This window comes from Budorcas taxicolor, chromosome 4, assembly GCF_023091745.1.
Source record: "Budorcas taxicolor isolate Tak-1 chromosome 4, Takin1.1, whole genome shotgun sequence".
NCBI classification, from domain to species: Eukaryota; Metazoa; Chordata; class Mammalia; order Artiodactyla; family Bovidae; genus Budorcas; species Budorcas taxicolor.
This window is the reverse complement of record NC_068913.1, coordinates 114136002-114161993: the sequence shown is the minus strand read 5'-3', so window position 1 is coordinate 114161993 and position 25992 is coordinate 114136002. Positions and strand designations below refer to the sequence as shown.

The following is a 25992-nucleotide window of genomic DNA, read 5'->3' as shown; positions in this document are numbered from 1 at the left end:
TATATGCCTTCCTCCCTCTACCACACAGGTGCCTTTGGCCTTACTTCTCTCAGATCCCTGGTGCCCAGCAGAGACCCCAACACTCAGCACTCAGCTATGTGTGGGTGGAGCGGGACAGGATGAAGTCAAGGAAGGGAGAGGCCAACTTGGGTCAGACAGTGTGGGAAGACCACATTGAGGAGGAGGTCCTTGGTCTGAGAACTCCGAGTTGCTTGGTGTTTCAAGGGTTTGAAGAGCTCACACTTAATACCCCTTGCACAAGATTGGAATTGTTTATGGGATAGCAATGTCGAGATCAACCGCACCTTTATCACCAGCAGGGACTTGGACAGTGAGCTTGGGCATCACAGAGAGTTCATCACTTACCCACCCAGTCACAGACTGTGCGACTGTGGGTCTCCCCAACAGGGTATGAAGGGACAGGCAACTATTCCATAGAAGAAGTTGGGAAGGGGTCACCCAGCCCCTTCCTCATCTGATTTCCTCTTTCCACTGATTTGGCGACCACCACTCAGACATCACCCCAGTGTCTGCCTGCTTCTCTTTTCTACCACTGAAATGTGCAATGCCACCCTTTCTCCAAATTTCTACAGGTATCACACACAATTTTGCTGACTTTGGGGTTCAAGATGTTCCACTACATCCCAGCTCAACCCATGATGGAAAATCTCCTCTAAGACGGGAGTAGGCAAACCACAGCCTGCAGAGCAAATCCAGGCTGAGGCCGGTTCTGTATAACCTGTGAGCTGAGGAGGGCTTTTACATTTTTTTAAAGGGTAAATAAATAAAAAGAAGCAGAATGTTTCATTGCCACATAGGAAAAGTTCATGCAATTCAAATTTCTAAACTTGTAGGGAATGCAGCTTTGCAGGTCACTTCCTTCTTGCCCAGGGTGGCTTTCATGCTCAAGAGGATGGTTGAGTGTTGAAGGAGACCAGATGTCCGGGTAAGCCTGCATTCCTACACTCACCATCTGGCTCTTATCCAGCCTTGCTCTAAGGATTTCCGGTTCTTTAATTTCCCAGTGGATGACTGTCAGAGATCTTCCTCTCCACCCTGTCTCCAGGGCCTTATTCCTTTCTCCCCCAGACTCTTCACACCCCAGAGACGTCCCAGAACATCCTAGTCGTTCTCTCCTGTGGAGTGTATAATTTTTTTTTTTTTTTTTTGTACAACCTACAAGGAAGTCAGAGTATGTTTCATATAAAATAAGCAATTTCAACTGTAGAAAGTAGGTCCCCAGTAAGATGCTCGCTCACACAGCGTGTCAGTCCACTCATTTTCCTTTATGCAAACTCCTCGATATTTCTTGATGGTGTGCATTTAGTTTATTATTTGCCTTCACCATTTTTAACACAACAGAAAGGGGAATTTTTTCTCCTTTGCATTTTATTTACCTAAAAAGCAACTGAAGAAAAGGGATGGCGTGTCTGATGCAAGGAAGTGAAATTGAAAGTGAAATTGAAAGTGAAATTATGTAAAAAGCAAATAAAGTTCCTGATCAACATAGATAGATATCAGTTTAGTTCAGTCCCTCAGTCATGTCCAACTCTGTGACCCCATGAACCGCAGCATGCCAGGCCTCCCTGTCCATCACCAACTCCCAGAGTCCACCCAAACCCATGTCCATTGAGTCGGTGATATACTGACTCTGAAAAAAATGGAAGCTGATGGCAGGTGATATCTGAAAGTGCTCAGCCTTGATGGATACTACACAAAATAATTACAATGGCAAGAAAAATCAAAAGGCATAGGACAAGAAGAACAAATATTTTGGTATGAGAAACGATCCAGGCTTTGAGTCGGAGGAGTGCCTTGAAGACACAGTTTCTCTCAGCCTCTTTCAAGTCTTGCTTTTGCTTTGCTACCTGCAGCCGTACCTTGTCCAGGTAGTGCCTCTGACCTTCCCCATGGGCGCCACCCCCCATCTGCTGGAGCATCTGTGCATCAAAGAAGAGATCGTTGGTGAGGAAGGCGCCCTGGTGCTCCCGCTCCAGCCCCTCGATCACGGCCATCAGCTGGGCCAGCTGCTCTCTCTGCTCATCCCCAGAGGCCCGATTGTTGAAGGCGCAGTACCTCCGCCCGACCTCCCGGACCAGGCTCCTCAGCCTGAGGTTATCTGTGTTTGCCACGTACTCATCCAAGGATGCCCCCGCCAAGTCCTCCTTGTGGGTGAAGAGGATAACCATGTATCTCTCGGCTCCTGCCCCAAAGACCTCCTTCACCCTGGTCACGGCCACCACATCCTGCTCAGTGAAGCGCCCCAGCTGGGTCACCAGCAGCAGCACGTGGGGCCCTGGCACCGACAGCAGATAGCAGGACCCAATGTTCTGGTACACCTCTTGATCCTGGGCCCCGGCCTCAAAGATGGGGGGTGTGTCCACCACCAGGATGGTCCTCCCATTCCACCTGCCTGTTGCCCTCTGACACTTCCTGGTCACCGACTGGGCCCCCAGCTTGGACTCAAAGACGGGCTGGCAGAGGATGCTGTTCCCAGTGGCACTTCTCCCGCTGCCTGTTTTTCCTACCAGGATGATCCTCAACGAGGAGGAGGGTTCAAAGCCCTGATGTTCTGTAAAAGAAAAAAAAAGAGAGAAAGAGAGAAAATTGTCTCGTTTTACTATACTAGTGATTCTTTTTTTTTTTTTTAATTTTAAATTTTTATTTACTCTTGGAGCAGATAACAAGCTGGCTGAAAACTCAATATTCAGAAAACTAAGATCATGGCACCAGTCCCAACATTTCATGGCAAATTGATGGGGAAACAATGGAAACAGTGAGAGAGTTTATTTTCTTGGGCTCCAAAAGCACTGCAGATGGTGACTTCAGACATGAAATTAAAAGATGTTTGCTCCTTGGAAGAAAAGTTATAACAAACCTAGACTGTGTATTAAAAAGCAGAGACATCACTATGCCAACAAAGATCTGTTTAGTCAAAACTATGGTTTTTCCAGTAGTCCTGTATAGATGTGAGAGTTGGACCATAAAGAAGTTTGAGCACCAAAGAATTGATGTTTTTGAACTATTCTCTCCAACTGTGTTGGAGAAGACTTTTGAGAGTCCTTTGGACTGCAAGGAAATCAAACCAGTCAATTCTAAAAGAAATCAACTCTGAATATTCACTGGAGGGACTGATACTGAAGCTGAAACTCCAATACTTTGGCCACCCGAAACAAAGAAGAGCTGACTCAGTAGAAAAGACCCTGATGCTGGGAAAGACTGGAGGCAGGAGGAGAAGAGGACAACAAAGGATGAGATGGTTGGATGGCATCATGGACTCAGCGGACGTGAGTCTGAGTAAAGTCCGGGAGATGGTGAAGGACAGGGAAGCCTGGTGTGCTGCAGCCCATGGGGTCTCAGAGGAGGACATGACTGAGCGACTGAGCAACAACAAGATGGTGAGCACTGTTGTTTCAGTTCCAGGTGTGCAGCAGAGTGAGTCAGTCATTCCTATGTGTGTATCTTTTCTTTTTCAAATTCTTTTCCTATTTAGATTATTTAGAATATTGAGCAGAGTTCTCTGTGCCATACCGTAGGTCTCTGTTGGTAAAGTTAGTGATTCATAAGATTTTTCTGTCACTGACTTTTCATGGTATCTCATGAAAGCTATGGACCTCTCTCTGCCAAACAGTGATACGAAAATCGTACAGATGTTTGCATACAACCTTGGGTGGCTCTTGACTGGTAGGAAGCCCACATTGGGAGCCCAAGCTTGGACCCATAGCCAAGAGCCAGAACAGCTACACTATGAAGGATGCTCCAAGGACTTCTTCAGGACCAACGAAAATACAGGTTTTCAGAAAGAAAAGTGATCCTTTGCTTTTCCCATGATGTTACTTAGGCCAGTTTCATGCTAATCTCAGGTGAAATTACAAGGAGGTGAGGATAAATCATAAACGAGAAAATATTATCATCTGCTTTTCACCCACCAGTTCCCAGGCACACAGACTGCTCATCACAGTCATCTGAACCCTGGGAGTAAAGGAAGTCTCAGATGTTAGAGTCTCAGTGACCTCCCACTGAGGACCAGCTGAATGTCCCTGGGTTTCTGCTCTTAGGGTAGAGATTTGAATATTGGGAAGGCTTGTGGTTTATGTCAGGGACAGAGTCTGACAGATGACCCTGGATGGGTGGCTGAAGAAGAGATGATAAGAATGTTAGAAATACATATTTTGGAAAGATCATTGCTGTGGCTGATAGAATTATAAGAAATTATAACAAAAGTGGTGTTGGCGAGGTCACTCTGTACCAAGAGCTAAGTCTTCTAGGGATGAAGAGAGTGAGAATGCAAGGATTTCTGGAGTTCTTATAAGCTCAAATGAATTAAATTCATTCTAGGCTCCTAAAATCTATTATTTTACTCCTTTTACTCCATGTTTACTCCCTTCTCCTTCCTGGAGAAGGGAAAGGACTATATAGTCCATGGAATTCTCCAGGCCAGAAAAATGGAGTGGCTAGCTATTCCTTTCTCCAGTGGATCTTCCCAACCCAGGGATCGAACCAAGCTCTCCCTCATTGCAGGTGGATTCTTTACCAGATGAACCACCAGGGAAGCCCAAAGAACACGATAGCTACCTTTTTCTTCTGCAGTTTAAAATAATTGGGTTTCTCTTCTGTCTTAATATTTGAGGTCAGGGAGTGGAGGAGGGAAGACAGTGATTTTCCCCTGGTGCCCAGAAAGTTTGAGAATTTGGAGGGTTTCTTACCTTCAGCCATGGTTCCGTATCTGCTCCTCTGAAGTCCTTCCATTCGCTTCTGGAATAAAAGGAAGAAAGGAATAAAAGCAAGTGTCCTTATAGGAGTTGGTAAGGCCTGAGAACACCTCCAATTTAGACAGCCAAAATAATTATCCTTACATGAGTCATTTCCATTGCTAACTTTCTAACTTATACTTTGCTTTCAAATATCCATATATAACTTTAAGCAAGGCGGGTGATGCTAGGTTATGTTAACACAGTGAACTCTTGCTTTTTTCTCATTCTACAGGAAAGCAAGAAATGTTTGAATACACATCAGTTGATTATCTCCCTTCAAGCTGAAAAGGTGTGAAATATAGAAAGCCTTCCTCTAGGAATGAGAAGCCGGGCTTTTATTATTTTATTATTATTATTATCAGAATCAGAGTAGGCAAACTTGCTAGACTAGAGAATAAAAGTTGCCTTACTGTAAATGAATAGTGCTTTGTTGAAGTACCAGGCATTTCCAGTCCCAGAAACTCTTTGTATCAGATGGATATTCCAGTGGCAAAGAGGAAAGTACAATGCACCTTCCAGCAGGAGTGTGGAATTGAGGTCTAGGGCTCCTTTGAGGATGGACATGAGAGGGAGAAGGGGAAGAGGCCTGAACATGGTCACCACCTCCTTCCCTCTGAGCAGCTGGAGGAAGAGAAACTGGTGCCCTGACTGAGAGACAGCAGAAACATTCGGGACAAATTCAGGATAAAGTCATTGCCTGCTCAGTTTTAAATCAAATGTCTTTAAATCAATAGCAACTTTAAAAAATCCCAGTCGATGTCACCATAAACTGGCAAAACCGTGGAGATAAAGGTTTCATTCAGCTGAGGCATGCTATTGTGTCGTTCTTCTTGGTGCTAGAGAAGATAAGCGTCCATTAGAAAAGGCAAGCCTGCAATGTGCAACTATAATTAAGATGAACTCTGAGCCTGTATTTTACTTCGTCAGTTTGAAAGATTATGCAGTCATGAAACAAACATTTTAAGGAGAGAAATACACAGAGGAATGAAATGAATGCCCACTATTTGCAATGAACAGATCTCAGTATTTTGGCATTGTTATTGCTGCTATTCTGTTGGACTGAAAACATTTAAAGAACATTACACATATAGCTCCATTTCTTTATTTTTTGACTCCTCCACTTCCCAGTCTCATTCTCACTCTTCCTTTCAGAGGTAATCAGTATTCCGAGATGTTTATGTCTCTTTCTCAATTGTGTATTTACACTTGTACACACATCGGTCTATAGTTAAGATATAGTACTTTTTGGTATTTTAATCTTTTATGGAAGTGACATTATTTATCTAACATTTTATCCAATTCTTTCTTACCAAACATTTGGAGTTCCAAATACATCCTTGCTACTACCAAAAGTGCTGCAGAAGAGTCCTGCACACATCTTGTGCACGTGACAATCTCTGGGATGGACAGCTTCCACCTGACTAGATGTTGCCAAGTCCCACTCCAGGACACTTCTGCTATCATGCTGGCAGCAGCCACATGTAAGCATCCCTTATATCTTCACTTACACTTAGTAATACTAGATTTTTAATTTTTTGGTTACCCTTTGGAGCATACATTAAAGTGTCTTATGTCTTAATTGGTTTAAACTTGCATTTTATTGATTAACATTGAATTCATAATTGTTTTCATAACTGATTTGCTTATTTAGCTTGATTCTGGTATTCCTACCTTTTCTACATTTTTCTATTCACTCCGTCGGGTTGCATAGAAATGGTCCCCATTAGGGAAACCATCCCTTGTCACACTGTCAGAATATATTAAGATAACTTCTTTTCTTTCCTTTTTCTCCCACACCTCTTTCCCTTCCTTCAGCCCCAGAAGAGCATTTTCCTCACCACCTTTTCCCACATGCTGTCCTTGCCTCTGATAAATTATACTCCAGCTTTTGCTAAAACTGCAAATTCTCTGACATCGTTTCTACCTCAGATGAGATTTTCTATATATTTGAATCAGCATATCAATGTGGTAAAGATGATGAAGATAGTGGTGACAATGTTGATCATTACCATCATAATAATCCTCTGTGCATTTATTTTAAATTTTAAAGTTTCTTTCATGTTCATTATTTTAATTGTTCTTCAAAATTCCCTATGATGTGACCAAGATAGGTATTAAAATTTCTATTAAAATATTGGGAAACTGAACCTTAACTGCTCTGCCCATGATCACACAACTGCCATGGGGCTAAGAGTGAAAAATGGCACATTTTGCCTGCATATTCTCCTAGATTCATCAGGGCAGAAAAGCGATTATAAAGTCAACCAGTCTCTTGGAACATCACATACTATGTTGCCATCCCTGGTCAAGACAAAACTGAAGCCAGCAGGCTGGAAGCTTGCCCTAAAACCAACAAAGAGAAGTGTATTGCGAAATTTGGGGTGCATTTTTTGTTTTTTAATTCAAACATAAAATTGCAGGGGACAGAAGTTGCTCAGAATGGAAGGATTTCAGTTTTAAACAATCTGGTGTTTTTCTGTGGCTTGATGATCAATGTGACCCAAATGGAGCTCTGTGGCTGCCACAACGCCATCAAATTTCCAGTTGGTGAGCAGAGGTGCAGCACCGTTCTCCTGAACCACCTTCTGAGAGGGTCAGGCCGCCAGGGAGACACAGCCTGTGAAGAACGGATTTTTGGGGGTGGATATTAACAAATACCAAAGTGTCCAGAGACTAGTCAGAAAGGATATTGACGGCGATGCCAAAATGACAGGATATTAAAAGGACTGAATCAAGCCTAGGAAGAGATCCGGAAGCATTGTAAACCCTGAGCAATGTGTCAATCGCAGTGTAAACAAAAGTGGGGGAATGAAGAATGAAGGCGGATTTCTTCTCCACAAAGAAAATCCTAATCCTCCCCAAACAGGATCAGGAATCATGAGAGAGATGGTGTGTGAGCAGAGATTATACAGGTATCTGACAGGAACAGCAGGAGGATCGAAGCAAATGAACATCGTGTACCTTCTGATCTTTAAATTGGACGAACCTGATGTTATCTTGACAATACATTATTCTATCAAACCATGGGAAAGCAGGCTCTCTCATGTATGCTGTTTTTGGAAAGGTAAAAATATTTTTCATTTTCCTCATTTATGAGTCTCTCCTTCCCGGTGTGCCCCTGTCCCTCAGTTTCCCAGCTGGTTTCACAGTTTAGCATCATAATTTCATAACACGGCGCTCATAGGGGGTTGACAGCAGACCAAGGGATGGCTCCTGTACACTCTGGGGTCCCTCTGCCATAGAATCGAGTTCTACATCATGTCGCAGGAAACGTGTGGTGTCTCTGGGGGAGAATGGGGTGGCTTTCAGAAGATCAAGGTCTTGGAACAATATCCACTTAGAGGTTTCATTGGGAACACGTGACTCAGTGAGGGTACTCATCCTGTGGAGCCCTAGGAATGGATTCCTGCACCCTGCCGTCTCTGGGAGGTGGTGCTGTTAGTGATTATTAGTGAAGCTCAATGAAACCCTGTGAAGCTTATGAAAATCAAAGGAGCTAAGAAGTAAGCCACAACACGGAAAAGATCGCAGCCCTGTGGAAAGCGATGGGCTGTGAACGCGGAGTGAGCGGTTCCCAAACCCGCTTCAGTCGCACTGGGAATCCGCTGTTGTCCATAACGCTCTCCATCGGTACCGGGTTTCATTGACAGGAAAGCCCAGAGGCATGGAACCGGTGTGAGGTCGCACCACAAGTCAGTAGCCCTGACTCAACTGCTGGCTCCAGACGCCCTCCCCAGCCCCAGCTCCCCTCCTGCTTTCTTCTCGCCGCCCACCCCCCACCCTCCTCCAGCCACCGCCGCCTCCCCAGAACCCCGGGATCCCCGCCAGGGTCCCCTTACCAGGCACGGCGCTGCGGGCTGGCTGCGGGCGGGTCAGCGGGAGCGCGCGGCCGAAGGTTGCAGGGCACGACTGTAGAGGAAGGTGGGGCTGACGGAGGGCGCCCCTTGTCCCCTCCGGGCGGCGAGAAACTGCTGCCGCCAAACCGAGAGCACTGGGTTCTAGGCGTGCGCGCGCCAACCCCGGCCCCGAACCTCCACCCCCAACCTCCGCCGCACTCAGGGATGCTTCCTGTCGAAGACCCCGAGCGCCTCGCCCCCCTCTCATTTCCTCTTTAAGACGTGAGAGAAGAAAAGAAGTGATGTTTGGATTGTGAGAGAGAAAAATATGGACCCCCACCCCAACTCCCCGTCCCTCATCCCCTCGTTGCTAAAGCCCACTGGTTGCCTCCGTGGGAGTGTTGGGTTTTCGCGGAGAACTTCTTTACCTTCTGTGCAAAGCTGGAGCAAGGTGCAGAACAGGATGGAATGGAACCCTCTTCCTTTCCAGAAACTCCGCAGAACTGGGAGGCAGAGAGCCACTGTCCTTGTCTTTTGTTTTTTGGGGTTAGAGTCTAAGTCTGTTCTTAGAGAGAGTGTATGTAATTTTTGAGGAGTGGTAGGCAGTTCTTTTTGACTATGTGGATCACAACAAACTCTGGAAAATTCTTCAAGAGATGAGAATACCAGACCAACTTATTTGTCTCCTGAAAACTGATGTTTTTGAACTGTAGTGCTGGTATGTGGGTCAAGAAGCAACAGTTAAAACTGGACATGAAACAACTGACTGGTTCAAAATCGGGAAAGGAGTAGTCAAGGCTGTATATTGTCACCCTGCTTATTTAACTTATTCGCAGAATGTGCTGTGCTTTGCTTAGTTGCTCTGTCCTGTCTGACGTTTTGCAACACCATGGACTGAAGCCCACCAGGCTCCTCTGTCCATGGGGATTTCCAGGCAGGAATACTGGAGTGGGTTGTCATGCCCTCCTCCAGGGGATTGTCCCAACCCAGGGACTGAGCCCAGTTCTCCCTCATTGCAGGTGGATTCTTTACCATCTGAACCACCAGGGAAGCCCAGGGATACTGGCATGGGCAACCTATCCCTTCTCCAGGGGAACTTCCTCAGCCAGGAATTGAACTGGTGTCTCCTGGGTTGCCATGGTAAAGAGTCTGCCTGCAATGTGGGAGACCCGAGTTCGATCCCTGGGTTGGAAAGATCCCCAGAAGAAAGGAATGGCAATCCACTCCAGTATTCTTGCCTGGAAAATCCCATGGATAGAGGAGCCTGGCAGACTACAGTCCACAGCATCGCAAAAAGTCGGACGTGACTGAGCAACTTCACTTTCACTTTCTCCTGCATTGCTGGCAGATTCTTTACTAGCTGAGCTACCTGGGAAGTTCTATAAGCAGAATGCTGCTGCTGCTGCTAAGTTGCTTCAGTCGTGTCCGACTCTGTGCGACCCCAGAGACGGCAGCCCACCAGGCTCCCCCATCCCTGGGATTCTTCAGGCAAGAACACTGGAGTGGGTTGCCATTTCCTTCTCCAATGCATGAACGTGAAAAGTGAAAGTGAAGTCGCTCAATCGTATCTGACTCTAAGCGACCCCATGGACTGCAGTCTACCAGACTCCTCCATCCATGGGATTTTCCAGGCAAGAGTACTGGAGTAGGTTGCCATTGCCTTCTCCGATAAGCAGAATACATCATGTGAAATGCTGGGTTGGATGAATCACAAGCTGGAATCAAGATTGCCAAGAGGAATATCAACAGCCTTAGATATGCAGATGATACTCTAATGGCACAAAGCCAAGAGGAACTAAAGAGCCTCTTGATGAGGGTGAAAGAGGAGAGTCAAAAATCTGGCCTAAAACTCAGCATTCAAAAAACTAAGATCATGGCATCTGGTCCCATCACTTCATGGCAAATATAATGGGAAAAAGTAGAAGCAGTGATAGATATTATTCTGGGGGGCTCAAATATCACTGCAGCCACAAAATTAAAGGATGCTTCCTCCTTGGAAGGAAAGCCATGACAAACCCAGACAGCATATTAAAAAGCAGAGACATCACTTTGTCATTAAAGGTTCATATAGTCAAAGCCATGGTTTTTCCAGTAGTCATGTGTGGATGTGAGAGTTGGACTGTAAAGAAGGCTGAGCACTAAAGAATTGATGCTTTTAAATTGTGGTGCTGCAGAAGACTCTTGAGAGTCCCTTGGACACCAAGGAGATCAAACCAGTTAATCCTAAAGGAAATCAACCCTGAATATACGTTGGAAGGACTGATGCTAAAGCTGAAGCTCCTATACTTTAGCCATTTGATGTTAAGAGCTCAGTCATTGGAAAAGACTCTGATACTGGGAGGGATTGGGGGCAGGAGGAGAAGGGGACAACAGAGGATGAGATGATTGGATGGCATCGCCAACTCAATGGACATGAGTTTGAGCAAGCTCTGGGAGTTGGTGATGGACAGGGAGGCCTGGCATGCTGCAGTCCATGGGGTCACAAAGAATTGACACGACTGAGCAACTGAACCGAGTTGAACTGAAACTTAATGGGGGTAAAGAGTGAAAAGAAATACAAAATAAGAATTGGGCCAAGAATGAGGTTGAATATCAGATATTCCCACATAGCTCAGTTGGTAAAGAATCCACCCTCAATGCAGGAGACCCCTGGTTGGATTCCTGGGTTGAGAAGATACACTGGAGAAGGGATAGGCTACCCACTCGAGTGGGTACCGCATGGACTATACTGGGGCTTCTCTTGTGGCTCAGCTGGTAAAGAAGCTGCCTGCAATGTGCAAGACCTGGGTTCGATCTGTTAGGTAGTTGAAATAGGAAAAAGGAGTCCAGAATGGTGGTGGCTAAACGACCAGGAAGGGAAAAGCCTGAGAAAAAAAGAACAAAGGAAGGTCTGAGGACTGGAGTGAGAACCTCAGGTAGAACAAACAGCACTCCTGGCTAGCCCAATTTACATAGCAGGCCCAGGGGAGGAAAAAAACAAAAAAGGGGAGCCAAAGGGTGGTGGGGGGCGGTTGGGGGGGAGTTGTCTCTCCCTTCCTCTCTCTCTCTCTCTCTTGCTCTCTCGCTCGCGCTCTCTCCTCTTTTTTGTTTTTTGGGTTGGCATGCCCTCATGAGGATGTATTTTCCTTTATTTTCTAAATAAAACTGAGCTGTAACACAGAGCTGTGACACTGATCTGTCCGAGAGCTGTAACACGGTCTCTCTGAGAGCTGAGACATGGTCTGTTAAAGTACTTTAACATCTAGTGCTTCAAATTTTTGTTGTGATGAGACAGAACCGAGGAAATTACACACTCCCAACAGATCCCTGGGTCGGAAAGATCCCCTGGAGAAGGGAAAAGTTACCCATTCTAGTATTTTGGCCTGGAGGATCTCATGGACTAGTCCATGGGATCACAAATCACAGGACACAACTGAGCGACTTTCACTTTCATAAGATATAAAAATACAACAAAACACTACATTATTTTGGAAGATAACTACTTTAAAAGAAAAAGTAAAAGACAAATTTAGAAAAAAAAATCAAAATATTTGTTGCTGAAATAAGCAAGCACAAATCCAGTTCCATAAGAAAAGGTATATCACTATCAGATGGAGGCTCCAGGGCAGGGAAAAAAAAGTCTTGGGTCATAGTCTAGCTCTGGCTTCCCTAAGGACTTATAAGAATTCCTCTTCTAGGGAATTCAGTCCACATGGTATTCTCTGGAAGGAGTAGTAGCATCTGTCCAGCCAGGCTGATGAATACTGGTTATTGTGCATAATTGTTGAATATTGTACAACACTGAATATGGTACAAGACTAGGTAAGAGGGTATGCATTGTTTGAAATCCCCTCGAAAACCTCATCATGGCCAAAAACAACTCTCAGAAGTAAGCCAAAGATGAACCTCTCTGTGTAAAATGACAGCTGATCCAGGCAATAGGGCATGAAAATAGGAAAGAAGCTGATCAACACAAGAACAAGGAATTTTTATGCGTGAAGAGATAAAAGGTGAGAAGAGATCCATGTAAATGATATGAATATACATTCACTTAGAGCATTTTTGAGAAGCTATAGTGTTTTGATCCTGTGTCTGGTTAAGGAAGCTCTTTTTATATGACAGTAAGCAATGATAATTTCAGGTTCTGATTTGCCACTTTTTGCCTTTAGAAAATCACTTGATTCTCAGTAGATTACTTTCCTCTGCAAATAAACGGTTCTTAATGATAATTATCCTTCATACTTTATGAGGTAGTTTTCATCATAAAATATTAAGCATTAAATTTTTATAGTATTCTCTCTACAATTATGTTTTCTATTTTATGATCAATCCTGCATTATTTTGCTTTATTTTCTATTTTGTATTCAGGTCAGTTCAGTTCAGTTGCTCAGTCGTGTCTGACTCTTTGCCACCCCATGAATCGCAGCATGCCAGGCCTCCCTGTTCATCACCATCTCCTGGAGTTCACTCAGACTCATGTCCATCGAGTCCATGATGCCATCCAGCCATCTCATCCTCAGTCATCCCCTTCTCCTCCTGCCCCCAGTCCCTCCCAGCATCAGAGTCTTTTCCAATGAGTCAACTCTTCACATGAGGTGGCCAAAGTACTGGAGTTTCAGCTTTAGCATCATTCCTTCCAAAGAAATCCCAGGGTTGATCTCCTTCAGAATGGACTGGTTGGATCTCCTTGCAGTTCAAGGGACTCTCAAGAGTCTTCTCCAACACCACAGTTCAAAAGCATCAATTCTTCGGCACTCAGCCTTCTTCACAGTCCAACTCTCACATACATACATGACCACAGGAAAAACCATAGCCTTGACTAGACGGACCTTAGTCGGCAAAGTAATGTCTCTGCTTTTGAATATACTATCTAGGTTGGTCAAAACTTTTCTTCCAAGGAGTAAGCATCTTTTAATTTCATGGCTGCAGTCACCATCTGCAGTTATTTTGGAGCCCAAAAAAATAAAGTCTGACACTGTTTCTACTGTTTCCCCATCTATTTCCCATGAAATGATGGGAACGGATGCCATGATCTTCGTTTTCTGAATGTTGAGCTTTAAACCAACTTTTTCGCTCTCCTCTTTTACATGTGTATTATTAAATTATATATATATTTAAACGCTTTTTGGCTGTGCTGTGTAGCATGTGAGATCTTAGTTCCCAGACTAGGGATTGAACCCATGCCCCCTGCAGTGGAAACAGGGAGTCTTAACCTCTGAGATGCCAGGGAAGTTCTTAAATTATTACACTTAAAAAACTAAAAATTGTGTCTTCCATTTACTTATGAGTCTGTGCTGTGCTTAGTCATTCGGTCTTGTCTGACTCTGCAACTCCATGGACTGTATCCTGCCAGGTTCCTCTGTCCATGAGGATTCTCCAGGCAAGAATATGGAGTGGGTTTCTGAGCCCTGCTCCAGGGGATCCTCCCAACCCAAGGGTCGAACCCAGGTCTCCTGCATTTCAGGCAGATTCTTTACTGTCTGAGCCACCAGTGATGTCCCGCTTATGAGTCTATATAGTTTTAAATCTAAGAATTAGAAACTAACAATATTTTAAAGAATAAGTATAACTTTGTACTTTGTAAATATATTTGATGACTAATCATACGGACCTTTTATTACTACTAGCACCCAACTCTGTGGAATAGAATAATGTGGAATGGTTATTATTAAAAATACTAAATGTGGAGTATTCACGAGTGTGAAATTTATGTATTTATGAGTATGAAATTTATTTATGAGGATTATTATGATGATGTTTCTGCTATACTTTTCATTTCTGTGTCATATTCTTATGGAATTTAACCTACAAAGTGCTTTCTCTTGCATTAATTCATCATACATATTAAGATTAATTTTAATATATACATCTCAAGAAAAGATGAAGCCCGTTGGCCACAAAGTCTCTGAGCAAATTCATAGGGATGAGTTTTGGTACACAAGCCCTCCTCACATCTCCTGCTCTTTCTGTTGTACCCCACAATGGTCCCACTGATACTTCAAACAGGGCATTTTACCCACAATGTCAAGCCTTCTTCTGATCCTATATATTTCTAGATGCTACAGTTTGCATGAGAATTTGATAACACTAACACTCATATTTGGCGCTCCCCTGATAGCTTAGATGGTAAAGAATCTGCCTGCAATGCAGGATACTCAAGTTCAATCCCTGGGTCAGGAAGATCCCCTAGAGAAGGGACTACAACCCACTCCAGTATTCTCACCAGGAGAATTCCATGGACAGAGGAGGCTGGCAGGCTGCAGTCCATCAGGTCGCAAAGAGTCGCACACAACTAAGCAACTAACACTCATATTTGTCTTAAAAAATCGTATTAACATTTACAAACAAGACAAATAATAAGTAATGATAGAAACTGGAGGGTATAGATGTACATTCGGATGTGAGAAAACGAAAAACTGAAAGAACAGCAGGTTAAATTCAGTCCTGTGGTAAGCAGTTTTGGCCCACAGTCCGTGCTCGTTCACACGTGGCCCTGGATGGGAAAGTTGCAAACCTGGCGGTCCCCGCTACATCAGCCCTTTCCTGGGCGCCTCAGGTTGTAGACGGATTTTCTCTCTGGCTGAGAGTCCCTGCATGGGCCCAGCAGGCAGCTAAGGAAGGAATTGATAATAATTTTTTTTTCCAGCTGAACTTCACTGAGTGTAAGTCACTGCCCTCAGGCCCCCAACTGCAGGCAGCCTTAAGGCCAGAGTCCACCCCAAGTCCCCAGAACTTTACTCTGAGGTGGCATTGAAGTGCATGTGCATACACTCCTGCTCCACAGAACTGGGATGGCCCTAGGGTGCCTGAGCACAACTTCACTTTCCCCCTGCCCTCCATTATCCCTCTGGCCTGCTCCAGGTCCCCCGCACATCAGCCTCCCCCTTAGCACACTTGAGCCTTGATAGTCTTGGGCTATCTGTGTCCTCCTGCATCCACACCTCCTAACTAGGGCGTGGCTGACAGAAAGGCTTCCCTTTGAAATGTTGTTTCAGAAATAAGGAAACGATAACGAGATAACGATTGTTTACACAACGTAATGATGGGGTTCAAGGACTTAGGTGGGTTGAAATTGTGTTATTTTCAGTATAATCACATTTAACTTCTTGGTTCTAAGCCATTGCACTGGTAAATAAACTGATGTATGTGTGCATGCTCAGTCGTGTCCAACTCTTTGCAGCCCCATGGACTGTAGCCCACCAGGCTCCTCTGTCCATAGCAACAATACTGGAGTGGGTTGCCATTCTCTGCTCCAGGGTATCTTCCTGACCCAGAGATCGATTACCCAGCTCGTGAATCTCCTGCATTGCTAGGTGGATTCTCTCTGTGGCTCAGCTGGTAAAGAATCTGCCTGCTATGCGGGAGATCTGGGTTTCGATCCCTAGGTTGGGAAGTTCCCCTGGAGAAGGGAAAGGCTGCCCACTCCAAAACTTCTGGCCTGGAGAATTCCATGGACTGTATAGTCCCTGGGGTTGGAAAGAGTTGGACAGGATTGAGCGATTTTCAGTGTCACCTGGAATTAAACATTAGCATGTTTGACTGTGACTTCTCTTTCCTTGATGATAATAAAAATCTGCAAGAACACTGAAGGGAGATAACTACCTGTAAGAACTAGAAAATATCAAGAAGAGTCTGTGTAGGCTATGGTCTGAATGTTTGTGTCTGCCCCCTCCCCCTCAACATTCACAGGTTGAAAACCTAGTCTGGAGAGGAGGGTGTTAGGAGGTGGTGTCATTGGGAGGGTCTTAGGTCAGAAGGGTATATTCCTCATGATTGGAATTAGTCCCTTGTTCTAATTGAGTGTGAGATCACAGTCAGAAGTTGGCCTTCTGCAGTCTCAGAGAGGACTCTCCTCCAAACCCAACCATGATCTTGGACTTCCAGCCTCCAGAATTGTGAGGAATAAATGTCTTGTTTTTAAGCCACCCAGATTCTCTCTCTTTCTGTTTAAAATAGCAGTCCAAAGAGAGAAAGGCAGTGTCTAAACAACCAAACCAGCAAACAGACACACACAAGCTCAAAATAAAAAGAGTGGGTTTTCCCTTTGCTAGGAATCCATTTTCTACTGAAAACTGCCAGTCATTTTACCATTTCTCATAGATGACCAGTACATCAAGATAACACATTTTAAGGATGTTTTCAAGTGGTACAACTTTATTTTAAAACTATGTGCTTGAGTAAACATGACATTTCTGAAAACTCTGATTCCTTTGAAATCTCCCTTCAGATCCAAGTGTCCAGGTCCTTTCTTGCCAAGTGACCTGCAAGACTGAAGCTCACACAGTCACCGCCTCGGGCAGGTGCCTGCAGAGAAGGCACAGCAGCAACAGAGGGCCCGGCAGGGCAGCCAGGCCCAGCTTGCACAGGGTCCCCGGAGCCGCCTTGGGAAACCGGCCAGTGGCCAGAGCTCCCGCTACCTCACCGCGCGGGCGGCCAGTCGCTCCGCCACCCTGCGCAGCCTCTCCTCGCGACTCAGCCCGCCCAGGGTCTGCACCAGGCGGTACACGTCGTTGGTGTAGGGGGGCCGCCGTGGTCCCTCATCAGCTCCTCCACCAGCCCCATCAGCTCCCCGACCTGCGCCTCCCGCTCCCCGTCGGCCGCACGGTTGTCGAAGCCGCAGCAGCGGCCCCCGCACTCGGCCACCAGCTCCCGGAGCGCGCGGTTGTCGGTGTCGCGCACGTACTGCTGCAGCGAGCCCCCCGCCAGGTCCTCCCTGCGGGTGAAGACCACGACGGTGCGCGCCGCGATGCTCGCCCCAAAGAGCGCCTTCACCCCTTGCCAGGCCCGCAGGTCCTGGGCGGTGAAGCGGCCGAGCTGGGTCACCAGGAGCACGGCGTGGGGCCCCGGGGCCGACAGCAGGTAGCAGCGGCCTCTCTCCTCGAAGCCCGGGTCTGCCTGGGCGACCTCGGGGCTGAAGAGGTCGGGGGTGTCGAGGACTTGCACGTCCCACGAGGCCCAGCGGCAGCTCCCCGTGGCGCAGGCCCTGGTCACCGCCGTGGCCGCGAGCCTGGAGAGGAAGTGCTTCCGCTGGAGGATGCTGTTGCCCGTGGCGCTCTTCCCGGTCCCTGACCTCCCGGCCAGGAGGAGGCGCAGCCTGCGCTCCTGCAGGGCGGACCTGAACTCCTGGAAACCTGTGGACACGAGTGGTCTGTAAGCTTTGGAACCTGAGAGCAACATGTCCCGATTTCGGGTCTCTTGGACGCCTTGCGAGCAAAGGAGAACAGAGCGCTTCCACGGTTGTGTTTGGGGCCAAACCATTACTGGATTCCCTTGTGGCTCAGCTGGTAAAGAATCTGCCTGCAGTGTGGGAGACATGGGTTCTATCCCTGGGTTGGAAAGATCCCCTGGAAAAGGGAAAGGCTGCCCACTCCAAAAATTCTGGCCTGGAGAATTCCATGGAGTGCATCGTCCATGGGGTCGCAGAGTCTGATATGACTGAGCGACTTTCCTTTTAACTTTATTGAGTGACCTGGTGTGAGATTTGGGCACTCCAAGGGGGTCACTACCCGTCTATTTCTCCCGTCTTTGCCTTCACACATGCACCGGTGCTCCAGCAGCTGCTGAACGTTTCTCTAGAAGATGCCCCTTTGTAATACAGGCCATTCAGTTCAGTTCAGTCACTCAGTCGTGTCCGACTCTTGGCGATCCCATAAATCGCAGCACACCAGGCCTCCCAGTTCATCCCTAACTCCCAGAGTTCACTCAAACTCAGGTCCATCGAGTCGGTGATGCCATCTAGCCATCTCATCCTCTGTCGTCCCCTCTCCTCCTGCCCCCAGTCCCTCCCAGAGTCAGAGTCTTCTCCAATGAGTCAACTCTTCGCATAAGGTGGCCAAGTTTGGAGTTTCAACTTTAGCGTCAGTCCTTCCAAAGAACACCCAAGACAGATTTCCTTTAGGATGGACTGGTTGGATCTCCTTGCAATCCAAGGGACTCTCAAGAGTCTTCTCCAACACCACAGTTCAAAACCATCAATTCTTCAGCACTTAGCTTTCTTCACAGTCCAACTCTCACATCCATATATGACTACTGGATAAACCATAGCCTTGACTAGACGAAACCATAGACTTGACTATTACTTTGTTGGCAAAGTAGTATCTCTGCTTTTGAATACACTATCTAGGTTGGTCATAACTTTTCTTCCAAGGAGTAAGCGTCTTTTAATTTCATGGCTGCAATCACCATCTGCAGTGATTTTGGAGCCCAAAAAAATAAAGTCTGACACCGTTTCCACTGTTTCCCCATCTATTTCCCATGAAGTGATGGGACCGGATGCCATGATCTTCATTTTCTGAACATTGAACTTTAAACCAACTTTTTCACTCTCCTCTTTCACTTTCAACAAGAGGCTTTTTACTTCCTCTTCACTTTGTGCCATAAGGGTGGTGTCATCTGCATGTCTGAGGTTATTGATATTTCTCCCAACAATCTTGATTTCAGCTTGTGCTTCCTCCATCCCAGAATTTCTCATGATGTACTCTGCATAGAAGTAAAATAAGCAGGGTGACAATATACAGCCTTGACGAACTCCTTTTCCTATTTGGAACCTGTCTGTTGGTCCATCTCCACTTCTAGCTGTTGCTTCCTGACCTGCATATAGGTTTCTCAGGAGGCAGGTCAGGTGATTTGGTATTCCCATCTCTTTCAGAATTTTCCACAGTTTCTTGTGATCCACACAGTCAAAGGCTTTGGCATAGTCAATAAAGCACAAATAGATGTTTTTCTGGAACTCTCTTGCTTTTTCGATGATTCAGCGGATGTTGGCAATTTGATCTCTGGTTCCACTGCCTTTTCTAAAACCAGCTTAAATATCTGGAAGTTCGTGGTTCACATATTGTTGAAGCCTGGCTAGGAGAATTTTAAGCACTACTTTACTATCGTGTGAGATAAGTTCAATTATGCAGTAGTTTGAGCATTCTTTGGCATTGCCTTTCTTTGGAATTAGAATGAAAACTGACCTTCTCCAGTCCTGTGGCCACTGCTGAGTTTTCCAAATTGGCTGGCATATTGAGTGCAGCACTTTCACACCATCATCATCCAGGATTTTAAATACGTCACCTGGAATTCCATCACCTCCACTAGCTTTGTTCATAGTGATGCTTTCGAAGGCCCACTTGACTTCACATTCCAGGATCACTCTAGGTGAGTGATCACACCATCATGATTATCTTGGTCATGAAGATTTTTTAGTACAGTTCTTCCATGTATTCTTGCACCTCTTCTTAATATCTTCTGCTTCTGTTAGGTCCATACCACTTCTGTCCTTTATTGAGCCTGTCTTTGCAAGAAATGTTTCCTTGGTGTCTCTAATTTTCTTGAAGAGATCTCTAGTCTTTCCCATTCTGTTGTTTTCCTCTATTTCTTTGCATTGATCACTGAGGAAACCTTTCTTATCTCTCCTTGCTATTCTTTGGAACTCTGCATTCAGATGCCTATATCTTTCCTTTTCTCCTTTGCTTTCAATTCTCTTCTTTCACAGCTATTTGTAAGGACTCCTCAGACAGCCATTTTGCATTTTTGCATTGCTTTTCCATAGGGATGATCTTGATCTCTGTCTCCTGTACAATGTCACAAACCTCAGTCCATAGTTCATCAGGCACTCTGTCTATCAGATCTAGGCCCTTAAATCTATTTCTCACTTCCACTGTATAATCATAAGGGATTTGATTTAGGTCATACCTGAATGGTCTAGCGGTTTTCCCTACTTTCTTCAATTTAAGTCTTAATTTGGCAATAAGGAGTTCATGATCTGAGCCACAGTCAGCTCCTGGTCTTGTTTTTGTTGACTGTATAGAGCTTCTCCATCTTTGGCCGCAAAGAATATAATCAATCTGATTTTGGTGTTGACCATCTGATGATGTCCATGTGTAGAGTCTTCTCTTGTGTTGTTGAAAGAGGGTGTTTGCTAGGACCAGTGTGTTCTCTTGGCAAAACTCTATTAGCCTTTGCCCTGGTTCATTCTGCATTCCAAGGCCAAATTTGCCTGTTACTCCAGGTGTTTCTTGACTTCCTACTTTAGCATTCCAGTCCCCTATGATGAAAAGGACATATTTTTTCGGTGTTAGTACCAAAAGGTCTTGTAGGTCTTCATAGAACCGATCAACTTCAGCTTCTTCAGCATTACTGGTTGGGGCATAGGCTTGGATTACTGTGTTATTGAATGGTTTGCCTTGGAAACAAACAGAGATCATTCTGTCGTCTTTGAAATTGCATCCAAGTACTGCATTTTAGACTCTTTTGTTGACCATGATGGCTACTCCATTTCTTCTAAGGGATTCCTGCCCACAGTAGTAGATATAATGGTCATCTGAGTTAAATTCACCAATTCCAGCCCATTTTAGTTCACTGATTCCCAGAATGTCAATGTTCACTCTTGCCATCTCCTGTTTGACCACTTCCAGTTTACCTTGATTCATGGACCTGACAGTCCAGGCTCCTATGCAATATTGCTCTTTACAGAATCGGATCTTCCTTCTATCACCAGTCACATCCACAACTGGGTATTGGTTTTGCTTTGGCTCCATCCCTTCATTCTTTCTGGAGTTATTTCTCCACTGATCTCCAGTAGCATATTGGGCACCTGCCAACCTGGGGAGTTCCTCTTTCAGTATCCTATCATTTTGCCTTTTCATACTGTTCATGGGGTTCTCAAGGCAAGAATACTGTGTGGTTTGCCATTCCCTTCTCCAGTGGACCACATTCAGTCAGACCTCTCCACCATGACCCACCCATCTTGGTGGCCCTACATGGCATGGCTTGGTTTCATTGAGTTAGACAAGGCTGTGGTCTGTGTGATTAGATTGACTAATTTTCTGTGATTCTGGTTTCAGTGTGTCTGCCCTCTGATGCCCTCTCAGAACATGTACCATCTTAGTTGGGTTTCTCTTACCTTGGATGCCAGGTATCACTTCAAAGCTGCTCCAGTAAAGCACAGCCACTTCTCCTTACTTTGGACGAGGGGTATCTCTTCACCACCACCCCTCCTGACCTTGAAAGTGGAGTAGCGCCTCTTGACCCTCCTGCACCCACACAGCCACTGCTCCATGGACGTGGAGTTGCTCCTCTTGGCCGCTGCCCCTGACCTTGGGCGTGGGGAAAATTCTGAAAGAGATGGGAATACCAGACCACATGACCTGCCTCCTGAGAAACCTATATGCAGGGCAGGAAGCAACAGCTAGAACTGGACATGGAACAACAGACTGGTTCCAAATAGGAAAAGGAGTTCGTCAAGGCTGTATATTGTCACCCTCCTTATTTAACTTATATGCAGAGTACATCATGAGAAACGCTGGGCTGGAAGAAGCACAAGCTGGAATCAAGATTGCTTGACTCCTGCTGTCTGCAAGGCCGTTCTGCCCCAGCTTCTGGTCCCTTCAGCCACCTTTTCTCTAAGTCCTTAAGAACTGCTCCCCAACCTCCTGGCCTCACTTCCTCCCACACTGCTGGCCCTCACCTGCCCCTGGCCTTGCCAGTAGGATCATCCTCCTGGCCCGGCTCCAGGGCCTCCTGCTCAGCCAGGGAGCAGATGCCAAGACACCACCTCCCCTGACATCAGCAATTATGCTGAGGGCCATTAGGCTCTCAGCATGGCTATTTTTAGAGACCCCATGTCCATCACGGAGACACTTTCCTGTGTGGAAACAGCCCCCCCTCCATGCAACCCCCCACCACCACCCCCTGCCACCCCCTGCACAGCTAGGGTTCCTTAATTAAAAGTGCACTGTTGGTTTAAAAACAAAAAAAGATTGCTTGAGAAATATCTAGAGAAATATCAATAACCTCAGATATGCAGATGACACCACCCTTATGGCAGAAAGTGTAGGGGAACTAAAAAGCCTCGTGATGAAAGTGAAAGAGGAGAGTGATAAAGTTGGCTTAAAGCTCAACATTCACAAAACTAAGATCATGGCATCTGGTCCCATCACTTCATGGAAAATAGATGGGGAAACAGTGGAAACTGTCAAACTTTATTTGGGGGGGCTCCAAAATTAAAAGACACTTACTCCTTGGAAGGAAAGTTATGACCAACCTAGATAGCATATTCACAAGCAGAGACATTACTTAACCAACAAAGGTCCATCTAGCCAAGGCTATGGTTTTTCCTGTGGTCATGTATGGATGTGGGAGTTGGACTGTGAAGAAAGCTGAGCGCCGAAGAATTGATGTTTTTGAACTGTGGTGTTGGAGAAGACTCTTGAGAGTCCCTTGGACTGCAAGGAGATCCAACCAGTCCATTCTGAAGGAGTTCAGTCCTGAGTGTTCTTTGGAAGGAATGATGCTAAAGCTGAAACTCCAGTATTTTGGCCACCTCATGGGAAGAGTTGACTCATTGGAAAAGACTCTGATGCTGGGAGGGATTGGGGGCAGGAGGAGAGGGGACGACCGAGGATGAGATGGCTGGATGGCATCACTGACTCGATGGACGTGAGTTTGAGTGAACTCCAGGAGTTGGGGATGGACAGGGAGGCATGGTGTGCTGCAATTCATGGGGTCGCAAAGAGTTGGACACGACTGAGTGACTAAACTTAACTGACTGAACATATTATTAGATTTGGTTTGCTTTTTAAAAATTTTACTATTCATAAGACTGAAAAGAAAGAGCAAATATTGGCCACAAACAATGAGCGAAAGACAAATACAAACAGCACCTAACATTTCTGAATTTCTTGACTTAAGTTCTAAAAGGATGTCAACACTCAGGACACTATGACATATAATCATGATGTCAATCACTTCAATAACAGATCTAGCTCATGAGAAACAGCTTTCTTTTAATAAAAGAAAGGCATTTTTCATGATGGGCAGAGCTCTCCCAAAAGAAAAGCAACACTTGCAATTTATGGAGCCAACAAGAAAGATATTTTAAAAGTGTCCCACTCCTTAATCAGCTATACTACAATGCAAAACATAAAAAAAATTTTTTTTACGTATCTCACTCCAACAGATGCTCTACTCATGAGTTTTGCTTTTCATAAATACTTTTAACTTTTTAAAATGTTGTTCTTGTTCAGTCGCTAAAGGTGTCTGACCCTTTGCAACCCTATGGACTGCAGCATGCCAGGCTTCCCTGTCCATCACCAATTCCCAGAGCTTGCTCAAACTCATTTCCATCGAGTTTGTGATGGCATCCGACCATCTCATCCTCTCTCTTCCCCTTCTCCTCCTGATTTCAACCTTTCTCAACATTAGGGTCTTTCTCAATGAGTTAGCTCTTTGCATTAGGTGGCCAAAGTATCTGAACTTCAATCTCAGTATCAGTTCCCCTCATGACTATTCAGAATTGATTTCCTTTAGGATTGACTTGCTGGATCATTGAAAAACCAAGAGAGTTACAGAAAAACATCTATTTCTGCTTTATTGACTATGCCAAAGCCTTTGACTGTGCGGATCACATATAACTGTGGAAAATTCTTAAAGAGATGGCAGTATCAGACCACCTGATCTGCCTCCTGAGAAATCTGTAGGCAGGTCAGGAAGCAACAGTCAGAACTGAACATGCAACAACAGACTGGTTCCAAATAGGAAAAGGAGTACCTCAAGGCTGTATATTGTCACCCTGCTTATTTAACTTATATGCAGACTACATCATGAAAAACACTGGGCTGAAGGAAGCACAAGCTGGAATCAAGATTGCTGGGAGAAATATCAATAACCTCAGATATGCAGATGGCACCACCCTTATGGCAGAAAGTGAAGAAGAACTAAAGAGCCTCTTGATGAAAGTGAAAGAGGAGAATGAAAAGGTTGGCTTAAAGCTCAACATTCAGAAAACTAAGATCATAGCATCTGGTCCCATCACTTCATGGGCAAATAGATGGGGAAACAGTGGAAACCATGACTGACTTTATTTTTCTGGGCTCCAAAATCACTGCACATGGTGATTACAGCCAAGAAGTTAAAAGATGCTTACTCCTTGGAAGGAAAGTTATGACCAACCTAGAAAGCATATTAAAAAGCAGAGACATTACTTTGGAAAAAGGTCTGTCTAGTCAAGGCTATGGTTTTTCCAGTGGTCATGCATGGATGTGAAAATTGCAGTATAAAGAAAGCTGAACATGAAAGAATTGATGCTTTTGAAGAGTGGTGTTGGAGAAGACTCTTGAGAGTCCCTTGGACTGCAAGGAGATCCAACAAGTCCATCCTAAAGGAGATCAGTCGTAGAGGTTCACTAGAAGGACTGATGTTGAAGCTGAAACTCCAATACTTTGGCCACCTGATGTGAAGGGCTGATTCATTTGAAAAGACCCTGATGCTGGGAAAGATTGAGGGCAGGAGGAGAAGAGGACGAAAGAGGATGAGATGGTTGGATGGCATCACCGACCCAATGCACATGGGTTTGGTGGACTCTGGGATTTGCTGATGGATGGTGAGGCCTGGCGTGCTGTGGTCTATGGAGTCGCAAAGAGTCAGACACGACTGAGTGACTGAACTGAACTGAACTGAACTGGGTGCTATAAGGCATGAGACTCTTGGAACAAGTCCAGAGGGAATAGTTCATAATCTTGAAAACAAGATATGATCCTGGGGTTGGAAAACCAACCCAAGACTGTTTCCCAACTGGCGTCTCAGAGTCGCATGTTTTACGTGTCTGGAAGAAAATCTAGATAAGAATATTAGTCTTAGTTACTGATCCGTTATTGATTATGGTTTCCTAATTGCTCCATGGTTAATGATCATTTTGTTCTTTGGCCCTGAAGACCACATGAGTTACAGTTTAACTCCGCGCATATTCCTTCATTTATGGCTGAAAGTCTAATAAAGCTGGCTTGGATTCAGTTTCGGCACCTCCACCTTGGAGTGGTGTTGGTCCCCTGATCCTTGCTTTTCTCTGAATGGGTAACAGTGGAGCAAAATCCTTCTAAGCATAGTGACTATATGCAAGTGTTAAAAACTTTGTTAAAAGGTTTAGGGGTTGAGATATCTCACACCTCTTTTAAAGAATTGTTTTCTGCCATTGAAAAATATTGCTACTGGCTAGATCCAGATAAAGGGACTTTGAGGCATGAGGAATGGCAAGAAGTTAACGTGTTGCCTGCGCCTTGCCTACCAAAGTGGCAAAAAGATTCCTATGCCTATGGCCAGTAGGGAATCTTAGCACAGCTTTAGGACCCCTGCAATCTGAAACCTCAGATTCAGGGGATTTTGGAGAACAATACAAGAACAAATGGAGGAAATGAATTTATATGAAAACATAGGTGATGAGGAAGAGAAACAACCAATAAAAATGGAAAACAAGAGCCAAAAAGATGATAGAAGTCAAGAACAGATCTTTCTCACTCAACCAACTGCTACTATGCTACCCTCCCCCCACCCCGCCCCGCTTTCAATCCTGAAAGCTCTTGGGATGATGGATTTGCTTTTAAACCACAGATAATTGTGTGTCATATTAAAATGATGACTGTACAAAACGGAGTTCTATGGCA

The 25992-nt window shown here is 45.2% G+C and overlaps 1 pseudogene; it reads right to left on the bottom strand.

Moving 5' to 3' along the window:
* Positions 1-1694: 1694 nt before the first annotated feature.
* LOC128046354 (uncharacterized) lies at positions 1695-17746 on the bottom strand (annotated as a pseudogene).
* Positions 17747-25992: the final 8246 nt, after the last annotated feature.